This window comes from Chenopodium quinoa, unplaced genomic scaffold, assembly GCF_001683475.1.
Source record: "Chenopodium quinoa cultivar QQ74 unplaced genomic scaffold, ASM168347v1, whole genome shotgun sequence".
NCBI lineage: Eukaryota > Viridiplantae > Streptophyta > Magnoliopsida > Caryophyllales > Amaranthaceae > Chenopodium > Chenopodium quinoa.
In genome coordinates this window covers 3,929,236-3,947,839 of record NW_018742770.1, presented here as the reverse complement: position 1 = coordinate 3,947,839, position 18,604 = coordinate 3,929,236, and the positions used below count along the sequence as shown (strand labels likewise).

The following is an 18,604-nucleotide window of genomic DNA, read 5'->3' as shown; positions in this document are numbered from 1 at the left end:
ACAAGCCATATAATAGATTTACCATATATTGATGATTTATTAAGATTGCATTTTAAAGGACAATCCTAAACAACCAAATTTTTGTTCCATCAATTTTTCCATTCTCTCCGCCATAGGATTGGTGAAATACTTATTCCATCCTCCAACTGTGCCGTCCCTAAAAAATGACTTGTTCTCCACAAATTCGTAAACCAAACCATTCTTGTTAGCCTCTAGCTCTCTAAGATTGTCAATACTACACAATTCTATTATATCTTTGATGATGCCTTCATTTTCCTCTTGGGGAGAAAATGGCATATCAATAAATTCAGCCAACTTTTTCAAATAAAAACTTGGATCTTCTTTAAGATCCTCATACTTTAAAAACAACACCTTATTAGGCCGCTCTAAACTCTGTTTCCAATATCCAAGTGCATGCTCAAAAAATGGCCCATAAAAAATGTTACCTTGACAAAAGTCCTCAACGAAATCTTCAATATTAGGAGGTTGGAAATTTTTATCTCCAGTTGCTCTCTTTATTATACTTGGATAAAAATGCCAGTACGACACAAGTGTGTCCAAGGGATTTCGACAAATGTACACGATCTTACTGTTTACACAAATTTCGAGTCTAAATAAATAAAGACGGGAAATAAAGTAACAAATGAATTTATATTAATATGTGATTTTTGGGTACAATCTCTGTATAAAAGTTTATAATAAAATAAACTAAGTCCTCTGATTCTGTTTCGCAGCTTGATGATGACACGTGTGTGATACTTGTAGGTTGACGTTTGATGACGTCGACTTGAGTTTGAATGCAGAGTGACGTTTGATGATGTCAACCTGTATTTAAGGGTTTTGTTTGAATACACCTGAACGAGGGCTTTGAAGCTTAGTCCCGTTCAAATGTGTTTGAGTGTATCTGAATAAGTCGGCACGAGTTTGATATGCTTGTTGACTTACTTCAGAGAGAATTCCGTTTCAGTTTTATGAGCTCTTGAAATAATGATTTCTGGATGCCTTCAACTGATGGAGGAATGGTGTATTTATAGGAGATGAAAACCCCTTAAGTGGACTTAGTAGGTTTAGGCCTGGCCCATTTTATGACTTAAAAGTCTTTTAACCTGGTCCATTTAGTTTATTTTATAATCCGAATTGTATTTGATTAATTCAGATTATTTATTTGGGTGGGCCAAAATAATTAAAATGGATTATTCATATGAATTTAACCCAAATTAATTTATTTAATTTAATGTATGAAACTCATAAAATTTCCGTGTCTACACTTACATTCAGAAGCCTTGGTAGATTCAGGAAGGGACGCATAAGGCATGTGAGAATGGAGAAGGCGCGGTGAAGGGAGTTCATTAAGTTGGTGTGGACGGGGGAGCTTAGGGTCACCACCATAAACAGCCGTTTCTAAATCATAAACAGCTCATGTGGATTGTGGGAAAGCAAAGGGCTTTGTTTAGGAGGGTGGACAAATATATTAGTAATCGAAAAGAGTAAAGATTTTAACCAAGTGGTTCCGATTTTAGGAAAACTAGTAACTACGAAATCAGTGTCTTGGGCAAGAAAATGTCTTTGGCAAGTGAGAACGTTATGAAAACGAGAAATAGGATACCAGAAATCTTGAATTTTAATGAGTTGGAATTGCTTACAACCCATAAAGTTTGTCTTTGGAAGGCATTGTTTAACATTTTCAACTTCTTCTTCGGTTACTAAATTTTTTTCCTCATCACTTTGATATATTGTGTTTGTGGATGGTTCGACCATGTCAAATGACTTGAGTTTGAAGCTCGATATGCTATGTGCTTAGATGGTAGGTTACAATAATATGTTTAAATCTATAAATTATGGTGTTGAGGTTGATGATTCGCTAAAAGTAATGTTTTTTTGTTACAATTTATATCTTTGCATGCACCTGCCAACTGGCTAATAAAAATCTAGTTGTATATCTTATTAGTCTTATTACATAGCTTTTGTGGACATGGGTGGTAATATATACTGGTATATATATTTATATCTTATAAACAACTAGTTTTTTTGAGGAAATAACTAGATTTTCAATAATACAACTAGATTTTTATTAGCCAGCTGGCAGGTGCAAAATATAAATTATGGTATTGATGTAAATGATGTTGATGATTCGCTAAAAATAATACTCCGTAATTTTATCAAGGTACAGTAATTAACAAAAGGAAAATGATAAAGCTATGTATAAAAAGCTAAAAAAAAAAAGGAAATGTTAAGGATAAATTAACATTTATTACACCGATATGTGCGTGATTTAGTTATAAATTCTCAACTTAATTCCATTTTAGAAATTATATATAATGCTTATACATAGCCCTAAGGGCTGCATATAAGAAGCTAAAAGTGGAAAAAATTGACAATAAATAAACATTTATTACACCGATTTACTCGTAAATTGTCGATAAATCCTAACTTAATGCTACAAAAGGAAGTATTTTTAAATGTTTATATGCAACCCTTAGTATATATAGCATTACCCTTGATTAAAACACACAATAATGCACAATGTTTAACCTTAATTTTCTTTATTAAAAAAAATAATATGAAAGACCCTGCTAAACTGACACCTTTACAGGTTTAACTAGCCCACCTCTGCATGCAGGTCGTTGCTTGAGAGTAGAGGAACTAGGGATAATTAATGAATTATATAAAACTTAATTGCTCCGCATTTGCTATACGCAGTTATGTCGTTACGTTATACAATTGTGGGACTCGTGGCCTAGAGCAGCTAGTAGTAGGGAATTAGGGATAACACCTTCTAACATTTTTATTTTGGCAATTCAATGGGGTAAACAATTTTCATTAACAACACTTGAAGGATACGATGTAAATTTGCCTTACAATAATTCAAAATCTTATTGTTAAATTCAACAACCCGTTCAAAACTAGGACATGAATAGCACGAGGGAAAACAAGACCGAAAATAGTTTTATTACTTGATCACATATTCTCATGCATTATCTTAAACTCAAACATCCAAAAAACATACTCTCATGCATTTTACTACAATGACTAAATAAAGACAACAATACGTTCACATTAATATAACATTTGATTTATAAGAAAGCAATTTGAAAGATAAACCAGAGCCCTCAAGTTTTTCTTGCATGATTTTGTTCATCCAATCTCCAACCTCTCCTTTCCTAAAATAGCTCTTCTTCTCAAAGAACTTGTTTATTACACCACTCTTATTAACCTCCTTCATATTCTTAATGTTGCACAATTCTATAATTCGAGTTACGACATCATCACTTCCCTCTTGGGGAGAAAATGGCATACCTATAAATTCTGCCACCTTCTTCAAGCTAAGTGAGGTATGGGATCATCTTTTAAGTCTTTGTACTTAAGAAATAACACTTTATCAGGTCTCTCTAAACTCATCTTCCAATATTCAAGAACATGGTCGAAGTAAGGCCCATACGTGAATTTTCCTTCACAAAAATCTTGAAAAAATTCCTCAAGAGATCTTGCAAAATCTTCATTTTCAATGTTTTTCGCATACTCTACCATAAAGTAATAGAATGAAATAACAGTGTCTAAAGGGTTTCGACAAATATACAGAATCCGGCATCCAGAAGTCTTAATAGACTTCGGAAGGGATCGGATGTGTAGGGGACATGAGTACTAAGAAGCCTAGGCGACTTAAGTTCATTAAGATGATGTGGCTTAGGATAAGCAAAGGCTTGGCCATACAAATCATGCTCAAGGTTGTACACAAGTTCTTGTGGATGATGAGTGAGTAAAGGACTATGATCTATAGGATGATTTTCGCGGTGAACAATTGCAAAGAGTAGAGATTTTAACCAAGTAGTGCCGGTTTTTGGAAAGCCAGCAATGAATAAATCACTATCACGAGCAACAAATTTGAAAGGTGAGGACGTTTCTCAAGATTTCAAAATTTTGTGAGTACCAAAACCCCTCATACTTAACTTGTAAAAATGAAGGTATGCCACTCATGGTACACTTTGGAAGGGATTTTATTAAATTTTCAACTTCATCTTCATGGACATATATATCGTCCGTTTTATCATTTTGATTCATAGTGAGATTATGATGAAGAAGATGATAATTTGTAAATGAATGCTCTTGGGATATGTTTTCTCAACTCACCAATTCTTTAACTATATATATACTAATTACTAATGTAGTCTCAATAGAAACCTTCTTTATCTATACTTTTTTTTGTTACTTTTTATGGGTTACTTTTTTATTTTTAAAACAAGAGAATCTTCTAATTTATTCCTAATATATATAAGATATAATAATACAAGTACAATCGTTTGAGATTGTGTTTGATTTGTTTTAACAAATACTTTATTAATATTAAATTATTATAATTCTTACAATTATAATTCTTACAAGTATAACACGTGTCAAGGAAAAACGCCCGAAGTAACCAATAAAAAGGAATGGAATGAGTTGAGTATAACTGTATAGGCATGAAATTTAGACTTGGTAATTATTTGAATTGGGTCAGTCAGGTTGGGTTGATCCGGCCCTTCAGGTCACATGTTATTTGGCTTGGGTCACAAATTGATCGAAAAATGCTCAATCCTAACCCAAAGTTTCGGGTTCGAGTATAGCCAACGTTTTTTTAGCTAATTTTGAGAAATTTATGAGTTTTCAAGCTTATTTTGTTGTTTTTTTAATACAATTTTTTAATCAAACATTCTCACTAATAATTTTTAGTCATTACATGTTTACTAAATAATTTAAATCATCACCATTTTACCAAAGCACATTAATTTCTAACTAATTAAAAAAATCATAAATTAAAAAAAAAATTAACATCACAAATTTAAGGAGCTGAGATGACAACATATTGTATACGTGGAGTATAACATCGATCTCTTGGCATAATATTAGTAGACATGTCAATTGGTGGCATTTTGGTGATGTGAGTAATGCAAATGCAATTGTTGTGAGTCGATAGTTGGTGTAGGAGGTGGTTCGTGGTTTCTGACTTATTGTGGATTTGAGCGAGAGAGAAAAATAAATGACGAAAGATATATAAACAATCAGCGTTAATTAATAAATTAAATACAGAGTACTCATATTAATTTCCAACTAAATGAATTTTTTTTTTTAAAAAAAAAAACCATAAAATAAGTCAACAAGTCAAGTTGAGGTCGAATTTGACCCGCCAATTTACAATTTAAAGGGATTCAAGCTATGGGATAAAATTTTATTAAAAACTCACAAAATGGGTCGGGTTTGTGAGGTAGGTTGAAAATTGGCACGTCATGAAAGCATGATACACGAGTCTTTAGAATAGACAAATATGGCAATATGCCAATAATGCAAAGGTGCTATTATTGCATAGGGCCAGTGTCTAGTCCAAAGGTGCCATTATTGCACTCAAAGTTGTGAGTCACCCAGCCTCACCGTCACCACCACTTGTCTCTCTCTTGAATTTCGATCTGGTGGTTTATTTGTTATGGGTGGTGCGTGGGTTTCGCCGCTTTCTGGTGGGTGGTGCGTGGCTTTCTGGTGAGTGGGAGGTGTTGGTGTTGGTTGTGATATATATGGTGGTTGTTGATGCTGTATATGGTGGGATGATGGTAATTAGCCTTCTTAATTAGTTGCGTATTACTTTTTAGAAAAATTGTCAAAAATAATATTCCCTCCGTCCCAAAAAAACAACCCATTTAGCCAAAACTTTGTCCCAAAAATAATGATCCATTTACATTAAAACACCACCAATTTGCAACAATATTTGTGCAAAATTAGCTTCCTCATATAAAAATTTGATTTTCCATGTTATTTTATTATTTTCTCTCTCTATTTTTTTACAAACCCCATGTAAATTTATCTTTCCAATATACTTTTACTTCTTTTTACTTAACTTCCTTAATACCCGCGTAATCAACCCAAATGAGTCGTTCTTTTTGGGACGGAGGGCGTACAAACTTTAAACGGTCCGTTACAAACAAGTCAATCTTTAATTATTCCTAAATAATACGAACTTCGAGTGTATTCGCTCTAAACAAGTTAAAATCGGTTAGTTATTACCTGATAAAAATGTTATATGGAACACATGGCATTTAATTATTTTATTTAAACTATTAAACAAGTTTATAAGATAAATAAAAAAATTAGTAGGTAAAATAACTTGTTCAAATCGGATACCCCACAAAATTTGTATTATTCAGAAATAATTAAAAGATTGACTTGTTTTTAGCGGACCACTCAAAGTTTGTATTAATTATACTAATCGTTCCAATAATATGCATAGAGATTTATGTTCAGTGATAATATTATGTGAGTAATAAATGATAGAAAATAGACATTAATAAAGAGACGGAGACACTAATAATTATGAAAGACAATGTAACATTACTTAATTGGGACCGAAAGTGTTGGTGGCAATAAGCGTGAAAGCAATCAAGAGGCTACTGGCTACCATTTATTATTCAGAGAAAGAATAAATGGTAGCCAACACCCGCAACGACCATCTTCCCATACAATTATTGATTTAATCGAGACCCACTAAGTATTGATTTAGTAGGATAAGACAAGTTAGACAACGCCTAAAACAGCCACCTTCCTATACGACTATTATAAAACCCTATACATCTAATTCCAAATTTTAGATGAAATTCCATGGAAATCCCTTTATAATTAATAATAGTGGCTAGAGTTTATGAGAGAGAATACAGAGAGGAGGCTAGGGTTTTATTTTACAAGAGTTAAGTTTTGATTTAATTTTAACTTTATATTATTTTTGTTTGATGAAATTAAAATCATTAATTACGCTTTAATTAGGGCCTATTCTGATTTACTGAATTGAACTGAAATGAATTGTTTATGAGAGAAGGAAATTAGGAACTGAACTGAAATTAAGATGAAAAGAACAAGCCCTTAGATGATAATTCTTACGAAGTATCAAGTATTTTTATATATTTTTTTCTTCAGATTTTAAGTAATTAAAATAAATAAAATTATATGGAATTGATTGCATATATTTAATGGATCCTTGATTTATAATTTTTCATAGCTATGTTTTAAACATGAGTGAGCTATCTATTTTTTAGTAATTAAAAAATTTTACGAAGTATTTTAGATAAACCTTAATTTATATTTATTATTTTTTATTTTATTTATTTATTTTTCTTTTTAAAAAACTCCAATAGAAAATAGATAGAAAATAGGGATTTTATCATTGGTACCCTCAAAGTTCTGACTTTTATCAATGGTACACCTCATTAAATTTTCATTATCAGCGATGCCCCTAATATTTTTGGATAATTGCTACAGTAATCATTAGGTTAATAAAACTAAGTAAACGTTAATTTGGGCATTTGGCTGGTTTAAGGGGTTTAGTAGATGAAAATACTGAAATGCCCTTACCCTAAAAACTCCCTCCAAAATTTTCTGTTTTTTTTCCCTTTATTTTTTTCGATTTTTCCCTCTATCCCCTCTGTCTCCTATTTATACTCTTGGGTTCTTCATATTTCCCCTCCCCTCTTCTCTTCTCTTCATTCCTCTTTTAAACTCGTACACTGCAATGGCTTCTTCTGGCAGGGATGCATCTTCAAGGAGCATCAATTGTGAAGGTACTTTGTTCAGAGGCATGAACTGCAATTGCTAACCACCAAGATATGCAGACATTAGGTTTTCGAACTCAATATCGAATCCTAGAAGGCCCTATTATAAGTGTAGGCTCTGTGAGTTCTTTATGTGGGTTAGGGAATACCAAATTGTGACAGACATTGGAGGGAGGCAGGGAGATGCAACAGCTTTACATGCACTAAGGGTTGAATTTGCAGAGTTTATGCACAACACTGATGTTTTTGCTGATTTTATGTACATGGTGGTGAAATTGGCAGTGGTGATGTATTTGGTGTTGCTTTTAGTTACTTTGAAATAGATGAACTTAGTTGTAGTATTGAAGCAGTCCAACTGTAATGTGTAAGATAGTGTTTTATTCTGAAATAAAGACATGGTTTTGTTTATTTGTGTATACTTCATCAAATTATTTGCATAGTTAACAGTAGCAAATTAGTGAATGAAACAAGTACATTTGAGATGTTAACTTTGCAAAAAAAAAAAAAAACAAAACAAAACAAAACAAAACAAGAGTCAATCATAAGTAATTGATGCCAAATTAAAAAGGTTAAACATTTGCACATAACTTGTTCCAAAAAACAACTTAATAATAGTTTTAAGTTGATGGATAATAAGTAAGATCAACAGTATTTTTCCACATCCAAAAACAACTTAGTCATAGCTTTAACATAATTGTTCCCATCCAAAAAGTAATTAGTTGTCAAAGATTGTCACTATGCCTAAATCTAGCAGAACAGGACAGTTGAGGCTTGCATGCATCATGGCTCTGATTGAGACAAGTCTTGAGGTTGGTTGGACATTTGAGATGATGAGATCTCTGTTGCAGCTCCTACAGCTTTGGACTGAGCAGCATCTTCCTTGGCAACCTTTGATTGATCCCTAACCCTTGGATTTTTAACAACCAATGCCTCACTTGCTTTCAGTTCTTTCCCAATTAATCCCTCTTTGCAAGTCTTTTTGTTGTGGCCAAAATTTCCACAACTGTTGCATCTCACAGTTTTTGCCCTCTTGCCTGGTTGCTCTTCACCCTCTTCCCTTCTTCTGTTGGGCCTTCCAACACCTCTTTTCATCTTTGGTGGGGCAATCTGGTTAGGATGGCTAGGATCAGCAGGTGGCCATTGAGAGAAATTAGGAATTGGGTGTATTGCATGGCAGTACACTTGTTTGTATGTTCTTGATGAATACCATGAACTAACATAGTTATGAGGATCCACTTTAGCATGTAGCATTGCTCTGATTGCATGTCTACAGGGGATACCAGACAATTGCCAAGCCCCACATGAACATATTTTGTTGTTCAAACTTAGAGGAAATTGAGACTTCCCCTCATGAATCTCATACTCTCCTGGACTTGACTGAAAAGCCATACATGTGCTTAATTACGCATTTATGCACTAATAAGCCAAAATTTAGATGATCCAAATATGATTTTTAATAGGTACTCCCTCTGTCTCTAATTTTTTACCTTATTTGACTGTGCATGGTCTTCAAGACGTGTCTTAAAATATCTATATCTTTATTTCTATATGCGTAAAAATTATAAAAGCATGATATTAATAAATACAATGAAATGAATTTTACAAGACCACTCAGACTATATTATTTTTAATCTTTTATGGATTAAAAGTAATTATGGTCAAAGTTTTCAAAATTTGACCCAAAAAATTGCAATGGGGCAAAAATAAAGAGACGACTCCCTCCGTTTCTAAATTCTTGCTCCACTTTTCTTTTCCGACCGTTTTTAAATACTTGTTCCATTTCTTTATTTGGAAAACTTTTACAATATTTAATTAAAATCTTTCACCAAGTGGACCCAACAATATTAATTCCATATTGTCTCTCGTTCAATTCTCTCCACTACTTTTGAATTTACAATTTTTTATTTTTCCACCAACCCCACTATCTCTATATTTTATTACTTTATCCAATTTCTCCTAATACTCCACGCATAGAGAAATTGAGCAATTATTTAAAAATGGAGCGAGTATTGTAGTATTCTCTAATAATGTTTGATTGGCTGTCAGGCTGACAACCACTTTAAAATAATCTAACCTGACATATATATATATATATATATATATATATATATATATATATACTCCATTTTTTTTGAAGGTAAGATAAGTAATTAATAATTAATCATTCATTAGGTGAACGTGAGGGTGATGCTGTCCACAATTAATTACGGAGTAGTTGGTGTGGATCGAAAAAAAGCGTATCTTTGACCTGGATGAAAGTCTAATTGGTCTTTAATCTTACTCCTTTGGTTTCAGAATAATATAATGTTTCTATTTACAAAGCGTGGTTCGTGGTCCGTGCTTCGTGCATGTGAATACACGATGCGCATGGTGTATCTGCTCCAAGACTACTAAAAGGCGGAATGTGTATGCAATATAAAAGAACATAGTGTTCATTTTTAATGTACATGGACATATATATAAAAGGATATATATAAGAACGATAAATTATGTTTAAAACTTATTATTCATAAACTTATATTATTTGATTTAAACTTATTTTTTCCTATCTGCCTTAAAAGAAGTAAAAAAAAGTTTGAACTATTAGACTATACGCCTCGATCTAATACAAGTATACAACTAATCGTGTTAGCGGAATTACACCGTGACGCTGGTCACTTCTTCACTTAAGAGTGAAATCGAAAGTTAACGTAAGTCTATGTGAGTTATTTTGGAGCACATACATTGCATTTAAGTTTATTTCAACCTAGAAGTGTCTAAAAGTGACGTAAACTTATAGACCCTTAGCTTCATCCTTTTCAATAAGCGTCCAAGCGATAATATGATTTTTTAAAATTAAATCATATATCATTGGTCATGATCATTATCTTATTGAAAAGGATATAACCATTTTTTACATAAATAGAGCTAGCAATTGTTTTAACACAAATTATCTTTAAATTATCTTATCTTACTCCAGTAACTTTATATTTGATATTCTTAGCTGATAATTGAGGTCTGAGAAAATATTTTACTTTGCATACTCTATCATAAGCTAATGGTTAAGGCCAAGGAATTTATTTTATACTCTATCAATATTAATATAACTTTTTTTTTCTTATACTCACTCAATTTTTTGATGCATTTTTAGAAACAAGAGTTTATAATATAATAAGCTAATTTACTTATGTAAACGAAAGGTGAACAATAGTACTCTGTTTAGGGCATGCTTGGATTGAGAGTAATACATTAAGAGGGTAATAAAAGTCAAATTTTAAAAAGCAAAAGTAATTAGAGGTGGTGTTGTAGCAGTTCTAATGTTTACGAATGAAATAAGATAGTCGTGCCATTAGGAAATGAGAGATGGAGGCCGGAATTATTACTCTTATATTGAGGGTAATAGTTACCCACCCTCCCCCTAGTGTAACTATATATTGCCTCCAAAATGAGGGTATTAATTCCTCTTTCTTCACCTCATACCATACCATCACTACATACTTTTCTTACAGTCATATCATCACTATCTCCTTCTTCCCTATTTTCACATTCATTTTGCTTAGTTTGACTTTTATTACCCCCTTAATATATTACCCCAAATCCAAGCATGCCATTATAGTTTTAACTTTCAAAGGGATTATAAGAAGTAAAATAACACACACACATATATTTTCACGGAAACAAATACTTCGTACAATATATGAATACACTTTTAACACTTATAATAAATTAATAATGCATCGTCACTCTTAGCTTCATCAACCTTCTTGCTTATAAATTTAATTTCAATGGGTGAGATCGAGTAAGATTACAAATATAAACTATGCGTACGTCAACTTGTTTTATTGAGATTAGTTTTATATGAAATAACAATTATTTCAGATCGAATCTAATTATTTATATTGATCTTTGTTTTGCCTCAAAAAAAAAAAAAAAAAATTATATATTGATCTTTGTTTTATTAATAATTTGATTTAGCTATATTCATATCATCAAAAACATTAGCCTTTCAATTCTAAAGATTGAAGTTTACTTAATTATTTGTAACATTTGGGTATTGACATGAATCCATCCACAATGAATCAAGATGAAGATCAAACAAATATTCGAGAAACACAATTAGTTCAAGATGAGGAAGTTGAACAACTTAAGCAATGCCTTGAAAAGGCAAACTTCATGGGTAGTAATAAGCTTGAGATGATAAAATACCAAGGCTTTTGGAGCTTATCTATTGCACTTACGTTATGCATCTCTTTCCGAATCTATCAAAGTTTCATCGTGTAAGATCTTGTATATTGCTCGAAATCCTTTGGACACTTTTGTTTCACATTGGCACTTCTACTCGAAAATTCTAAAGAAGGCGATGGGAGATCAAGATTTCCAACCCCCTTGTATTGAGGACTTCTTTGAGGATTTTTGTCAAGGGAGAGTTCAAGATGGACCTTTGTTAGTGATTTGTGTTAATGTATGAAGTACGACTTCGTTGTTTAGGGCCCTTTTTGCAATATTTTCCAAAAATATTCAAGATGCTATTAGTGATTTGTGTTAATAAAAACTAGACCATACATGAATTTGCATACTACACAGTACCAATCATCAACAAAACTTTAACAACTCCTATACAAACACACAATTATAAAAGTTGAAAGATTAAAGCAAATAATGATATACAAATCAAAACTAAGCAATGTATAACATTTCGTCAGGAAAAAAAAAAGCAATGCATAACATCATTTCAAAACATACTACACCAAAGCAAACACATTGTTGATCTACAACACGTAAAAACTACAATAGCATAGCATATTAGAAATTATGCGTTTTATTAAAGCTAAAATTTAAAGGACAATCCAGATTCTCCAAATTTTTGTTCCATTAACTTGTTCATTCTTTCCACCATTGGATCACTGAGATAACGAGTCCATCCGCCGACCTTTCCATCCCTGAAGAACTCTTTGTTTTGTGCAAATTCGTTAAGATTTCCATTCTTATTAATTTCGAGTTCTCTAAGCTTGTCGATACTGCACAATTCTAGTATCTCTTTTATAACACCTTCATTTTCCTCTTGTGGAGAAAACGGCATACCAATAAATTCAGCCAACTTCTTTAAATAAACACTAGGATTTTCCTTCAAATCCTCGTACTTTAAAAACAACACCTTATCAGGTTGCTCTAAACTCTGCTTCCAGTATCCGAGTACATGCTCAAAATACGGCCCATTTAATGCAATACCTTGGCAAAAGTCTTCAAAGAAATCTTCAATACTGTTGGAAACTTTCATCTTTAGTTGCTCTCTTTATTACCTTTGGATAAAAATGCCAGTGTGACACAAGTGTGTCCAATGGATTCCGGCTAATGTACAAGATCTTACAAGAAGAATCCTGGATGGATTTAGGAAGAGACGCGTAAGGCATGTGTGAATGGAGAAGCCGCGGTGAAGGGAGGTCATTAAGTTGGTCAGGTGTTGGCAATTTTGGGTCAACACCATAGACACCGGTTTCTAAATCATAAACAAGTTCATGTGGATTGTGGGATAGCAAAGAGCTTTGGCTAGGAGGTTGGACAAATCGATTGACAATCGAAAAGAGTAGAGATTTTAACCAAGTGGTGCCGGTTTTTGGGAAGCTAGCTACTACAAGATCAGTGTCTTGAGCAAGAAAATGTCTTTGACAAGTGAGGATGTTGGAGAAAAGAAAAAGAGGATACCAAAAGTCTTGAATTTTTATGAGTTGAATCTGATTACTACCCATAAAATTTGCCTTTGGAAAACATTGTTTAAGCTGTTCAACTTCTTCTTCAGAGACTAAAACCGCTTTTTCCTCACTTTGGATTGTTTCAGTAGTATTTTGATTCATTTTGGATGGCTCAACCATTTCTTTTTTCCCGATGTATAATTAATGAGGTGTTATATTAATAAAGTATTGACTTACTTAATAAATTGGAAAAATTGTTAAAAATAATACAAACTTTAAGCGATCCGCTAAAAATAAGTCAAACTTTTAATTATTTCTAAATAATACAAATTTTAAGGGATATCTGCTTTAAACAAGTTATTTTACCTACAACTATTTAACCGTTTTTTTTATTTATCTTATAAAGTTTTTAAATAGTTTTTAAAAAATAATACAATGTCACGTGTTTCATATAACTTATTCATGAGGTAACTAATCGGTTATAACTTGTTTAAAGCGGATAACCCTCAAAGTTTGTATTATTCAAAAATAATTTAAAATTTGACTTGTTTTTGGCGGATTGCTCAAACTTTGTATTATTTTTTAACAATTTTTCCTAATAAATTTCCTATCTTATACATAGCTCTTAGGGCTATATATAAGCATTAAAAACGCAATTGAAAATTGTATAAAATTAGGAATTCATGACAAAAGCACGCGTATATCAGTGTAATTAGTATGTTTTTATCGGGATTTTCTAATTTTATACAATTTTCAAGAGTGTTTTTAATGCTTAAATGTAGTTCTTAGTGCTATGTATAATATTTTCCTTAAAAATATAAGGTACCAATCCTACTAAATATTGGTGTTTGTGGGTAGAGATTCCCTTATTCTCTATCCTATATTCTTAAGCTTTTGGCTCATAAAAAATATGAGTTGTCAAAAAAAAAAAAAAGACTCATAAGAAATAGATTAAAAAAATCTTAAATGATGAGATGTGATCTAATCATCCTTACCATGAAACAATTAAAAAAAGTGTTAAACAATTAAAAAAGAAAATACTACAGTACAAACTTTTATGTGGAATAAAGAAAAGTCTACGGTGTGAAGGCGGCTGAAAAATTAAAGATTGACAATATTTACTTATTTAGGGGTATGGTCAGTAATGCACATAATAATAAGCCAAATTAGTTTTTCCAAATCTTTTTTTTAATGCGTGATGTGTACTACGGATAACTACCTTATCATAAAATTAAACCTTTGGATTGTTTAAACAAAAAAAATTAAACCTTTGGATCAAGTACAACAAGCTCACACCAAGCAAAGCTCGGTGGATATGGTGGTAGGGGTATCCATAATTTGGATTAAAATCGAAATTCAAATCGAATTTAAATTCTGATCATATCCAAACTTTAAATCAGATTGGACCAAATTAGTTTTTCCAAATCTGTTTTTTAATACGTGATGTGTACTAACTGACAACTACCTTATCATAAAATTAAACCTTTGGATTGTTTACACAAAAAAAATTAAACCTTTGGATCAAGTTCGACAAGCTCACACCAAGCAAAGCTCTGTGGATATGGTGGTAGGGTATCCATAATTTGGATTAAAATCGAAATTCAGACTGAATTTAAATTCTGATCATATCCAAACTTTAAATCGGATTGGACCAAATTGAGATATTTTAAAAATTCGAATTTTCGGATTGGATCGGACCGACCTAATTGGATCCAATTCAAACTGAAAACCGAATTGTAAAATTAAAGCTGTATAAATATGGATTTCTTTGTTTTTTGAAATTAGCTCAAATACTTACTATTACATAAAATTAATAAGGGAGATTTTGTATTAATTAATTAATGACTTGATTGTTGAACTATTTATTTTAATCGTGATTTTAAAGACTTTTATTTATATTAAAGCTCAATTTTCATATTTGTATTAGACGCTAAAAAATAATATACTACGTATCATAATTCGAATTTTCAGATCGGATCCAAATAACCGAATTTTAATTCGGATTGGAATGAGAGAGAAATTCGGATCGGATTGGAAAATTGAAGACCAAATTATATTTCGGATTGGATCGGATTTGGACTAAATCTAAACCGAAAACTGAACGGAGACCCCTAGGTGGCAAAATCATCTTATGACTTTAAGGTCATAAGTTCGAGTCCCACCAACTACAAAAATGTTTGGGAGTAGGGGAATTCCCTTACCTCCCCTCTCTACTCTCCAGCGATGACCAGTAAAGTTCGGCTAGTTAAACTTGTGAGAGGTGCTGGTTCAGTAGGGTCCTTCATAAAAAAAAATACACAACAACAACAACAAGATTATAGAGGCTATTATTATTATTATTATTATTATTATTATTATTATTATTATTATTATTATTATTATTATTATTATTATCATCTCAAAAACAAAAAGTCATACAACCTACAATAAATTAGTGGGAAGACGAGATACAATCTGGGCCCCCACTCCTCTAGCTATAGCAAAGTCTACCCTAGTAAAAATATGAGCTGCAGCACTTGCTCCAATGTCTTGCGTTGTCGAGAACCTCTGAATTCGCTTAAGCAACGCAACAACCTCCTTCTCTAATTCACCAAACGAAGAAAAGGAGAAGGAAATGAACCCATATCCAATCGCCCGACAACGAGCCTCGTACTTACCCCGCTTCCGTTGACCTGCATCAACCACAACCCGTCCAGGAATAAAGTCAAATAGCCTTGGTTGTGTCAAAGGAGAAGATCTTGTCAAATCAACACAGACATTGCGACCACGATCCCAAGAATAAAGTAACACATCAGCAGGTCTGAGGGCCTTATTGTTCCCTCCAGACAACCCAATATCAACCTCTTTCCTTGCTGAAATCCCAAAACGATAGCAAACATCAACTAGGGTATCCCGAACAACATTATGTCTATGTTTAATACCCACGATACCAGCACACGAAAATATATACTATTATTATTATTATTAGTAATCAATTTAGTTTAATCTGATTTAGCTCAAAAAAACATTTCTAACACTATAGTTGGTGATGACACATAAATATATACTATTTTTTTTGTTGGTAAGGAGAAGGGTCCTATCGGGTCGGAACCTATTACGGCCACACAGTTTCTCCCCATCCGGATTAGCAAGCTAGATACTTTGGGAGAGGAGGGGAAGGGTAAGGGAATCTCACCCCTAAAAGTCTCTCTAATAGAGTTTGATCCCACAACCTCATAGTTGTGAGATACCAACTTTATCATTACACTAATCCATATATGCTTTGTAAAAAGACTTTATGCAAGAATAAATATACTACCTCCGTTAACTTTTAGTTGCGACTTTGGAATATTTAATATGTCTAACAATAATACCCCAAAGTTACAACTTAGCGGAGGTAGTATATTACTTAAGTACATACAATCTAGAAAGTATATATCTCATGTATCATGTCGAGAATCAAGATCGCCTAAAGCTTGAATAAATAAATAATGGTGAGATTTTCACCTACCAAATCATAGTACTACCTCCTTTCTGAAATTTGACTCACTTATTATTCACGTAGTCAAAATAAAATAATTTTAGCCACATTTTATGATTTACACAATAAAATTAAATCAACAACTTTGATCTTATTACATTTCCCTAGTGATAAAAATGTCATATATCTACTAATTAATTTTTTTTACTTATTCATAATTGAAGTTATTAACGGTCAAAGATGTTCATTAGAAACCGTGCAAATGCAAAGTGAGTCAAACATTCAGGATTAGAGGGATTATTATAAAGCAAATATTTTAAAATTATATATACTTTTATTTGAATAGATGAAATTAAATATAACACTACTAGATAGTCTAAGCTAATATATATATTGGTGTATTACATTTATTAGTTGATTTAACTAGCTAATTGTTTTAGTACAAATTAAACTAGATTAGGTCTCGTGCCATGCACGGTAATTTTCAATAGATGTTTTTAAAATTAGCATTATTAACTTTTTTGACTTTCGTATGTTATATTCATATCAATTGAATGCTAAAGAACAACAAAAATGACAGGAAAATATCACACTAAGAATAATCAATACGTATTTTTTTTGGCAAATCTTATTGAAGTATTGTAGAGTATTAATTGATTGAAATTTTAATCATAAATTATTCATAGAAATGACAAAAGTATCATTTGTTGATTTAATATTCGTATTTTATTACTTAAGCTTGTAGCTTCTATTACATAATTTTATAAAAAAATCAAGAAAATAATATATAATCTTGTTGTAATAAACATATGTAGTATATAATATGTCTTTGGAAAAAAAAAAGTTGTCACAAATTATGTTAAGAATATTATTCATTTTTTTGCTTAAGTTATATTTGTCAATATGTTTTTTGTGGAAAGTTATATCAAATCTTTTTCCAAAAAAAAGTTTGTATCAAAATCTTTTGTTTTAATTTGTATGCAATTTTTACATATATGTAGATGAAAGATTTAATTTGTTTCTTAAATAGATTTTATTTTTTTTTTTAAAAAAAAAAAAAGGACATACTAGAATACTACACGTGTCATTGTTGGTGCCTTTTAATATATAATTATTGGTTATTGAATATTTTATATTAATGTTTAGATACACAAACTATATATATGCAATAATTTAGACTTGTAGGTCAAATTTTTTTAAAATCAGATTTATTTTTGCCTTGCATGGATAATACATTTATGTGCTATACAAATTAGTGGACTCTTATACTTTTCAGAAATCCATGAGAAATTATTGAAAGTGTTTTTGGTGTTTAGAGAGCCAAAAGGGCGGGGTGAGAATCAATCTCATGATCTTCGGTAATCGGGAGGGAATTTCTAACCACGTTTTTGAGTTATCCCTCACTCTCATAGATTATTAAAAGTGTTATAAAGTACTCCATAAATAATTGTTGACAAGATCTTTGATGTCACAAACAAAAAAGATAAAAAAGTAAAAATTGTTGTTTTTCTTCTCAAGTTTACACCTACCACATGGCAAATAGAAATTATTAGATAGGTAAATAGCATTTATTGTCTTCTAATATATCATTATTAAATCCTAACCAAATCTTCAAACTAATTTAATGAGATTTGTTCCCGTGACCAAACTTCGAATAGAAGTTGCTTGTAAAAGTAGTAAATGAGCATGCTAAGCTTCCACTAACCTCAAAGTATAGCTATATATATGGGCATAACAACTTAACAAGTGCATTATAACTTAAAGGAAAGAAATGGCCGAGCCACACTCAATGAATTCAAAAACAAATCAAAGTAAAGAAACAGTTTTTCTCTCTGAAGAAGAAGTTGAGCAGCTTAAACAATGCCTTCCAAAGGTAAACTTCATGGGTAGTAATAAGCTCCAACTCATAA

General features: G+C 31.7%; 3 pseudogenes; all 3 read right to left on the bottom strand.

Annotated features, from left to right (window-relative positions):
- Positions 1–39: 39 nt before the first annotated feature.
- On the bottom strand, positions 40–1,758 carry LOC110724516 (annotated as a pseudogene).
- Positions 1,759–2,892: 1,134 nt separating this feature from the next.
- On the bottom strand, positions 2,893–4,275 carry LOC110724548 (annotated as a pseudogene).
- A 7,947-nt stretch (positions 4,276–12,222) lies between these two features.
- On the bottom strand, positions 12,223–13,446 carry LOC110724805 (annotated as a pseudogene).
- Positions 13,447–18,604: the final 5,158 nt, after the last annotated feature.